Raw genomic sequence first — 1,730 nt, 5'->3', positions numbered from 1 at the left:
GTGCAGACCTTCACGCCAATACTGTGCCACACAGGGTGTGTCTCGCTCCGAAGCTTTTCTGGTGAATTTCTCTTGTTGCCTTCTAGCCCAGCGCAATTTGTTACGGATCCTAGTGGATCTGGCGGCGGCCCTGGCAGCAACCCACTGCGACGAGCCGAGCGCCCCGAACCTGCGTACAATCAGATCCGGAACGACCGTCCGAAGCGATGGGATCGCCAGGCCGCCGTCCTTAATCGCAGCATGGTAGTAGGCAACCGGCACGTCGTGCGGAAGCCGCAACCATTTCCTCACTGCGCCCCGAATCTGGACGTCCAACCTCCTCAGCCTATCGTCCGAAATCGTTCCTAGCACAAAACCGTGCATGAACCTCGGAACGAGGTGACCCCTCAGGATTTCGAGCCGCTGTTGCGGCTTGAGGGGGGCTTTAGAAATGTTGTTAAGCGCGATTTTTACGTCGTGCTCTATCGTCTTCGACCCGGACGCCTCAAAGTCAACGCCGAGATAGCGCCATCTTTCCACGCAAGACACCTGCCGAAGCTTCCTCCTGCCAATCGAGAAAGTTTTCTCAGTCAGGTAGTGGTGTTTCTTGCGGTGGCCGTCTGGCACCATCGACAAGACGGAGCTCTTACCAAAGTTGATTCTGAGCCCCACCATATCCCCGAAACGAGCAACACAGTCTATGGACTCCTGCATCCCCACCTTCGAGCCTGCAAGCAGGACTAGGTCGTCGGCGTAGGCCAGAGCCGAGACGCGCTCGGACTCTAACCCGTAACCGACACCGGACGGCAGATTTGCGAGGATTAGATCCATCGCCATATTGAATAGTATCGGAGATAGGGGGTCTCCCTGGCGTACACCCCTCCCCACTTTCACAGGTTCGCTTAGTTTATTTTTGACGGCTAAGGTGGTATGCGCCGTTTCGTACAGACGAGCGATGTAGCTGCAGAAAGCACCCGGCAACCCCCGAGCCCTTAGCAGCTCGACCAGCGCCGCATGCGACACTGTATCGAACGCCTTGGAAAAATCGAGGACCGCCATGTGACACTCCCTGAGCTTTTTCCTGCTATCCCCCAACACTGCGTCGAGCACGGCTGTGTTCTCAACCGTTCCGTCCGCACAGACGAAACCGCGTTGTCGCATGTCGGGTGGGCAGCAGTCTAGCAGTCTCCGTGCTAGGATGCTGTGCATGTGCCTGAGGGGCACCGACGCGATGGATATCGGCCGGTACTCGCCAGGGTTCTGCGGAGCATCACTTTTCGGCACGAAGACTGTTCGACATTGCCGCAGTGGTTCCGGAATCTCGCCAGATGTCATCCAATGGTTGAATATTTCCGCTTTCAAAGGTACAGAAACTCGACTCCAGTCTGCCGCACGGATACCGTCCGGCCCCGGAGCCGTCTTCGGGTCGACGCGGGACGCTTTCACCTCCTGTTCGGTTATCGGCGCCCACAGCTTGGAATAGTCGTGCGTGCCATCGCTCGGTGGTCTCAACTCGCGAAGAGACTCCGGCGTAGGCCCCGGGGCGTTGGACACAGCTTCGAGAATAGGTCGCCAATAGGCTTCCATCTCCTCTAGGCTGTGCTTCGTTTCCCGGCAGTGCCCGTCTATCACCTCGGCTGCTGCTCTCCCCGGACACTTCCGAAAGAGTTCCTGTACGCGTGCGTACTCCATTCGTCTCCGCTTGCGGTTCGACAATGAGTCTAGCGCAATCGGTTCGTTCAAAAAGCCAT

Source organism: Pararge aegeria, chromosome 19 (assembly GCF_905163445.1).
Source record: "Pararge aegeria chromosome 19, ilParAegt1.1, whole genome shotgun sequence".
NCBI lineage: Eukaryota > Metazoa > Arthropoda > Insecta > Lepidoptera > Nymphalidae > Pararge > Pararge aegeria.
Note: the sequence above shows the minus strand (reverse complement) of the source record.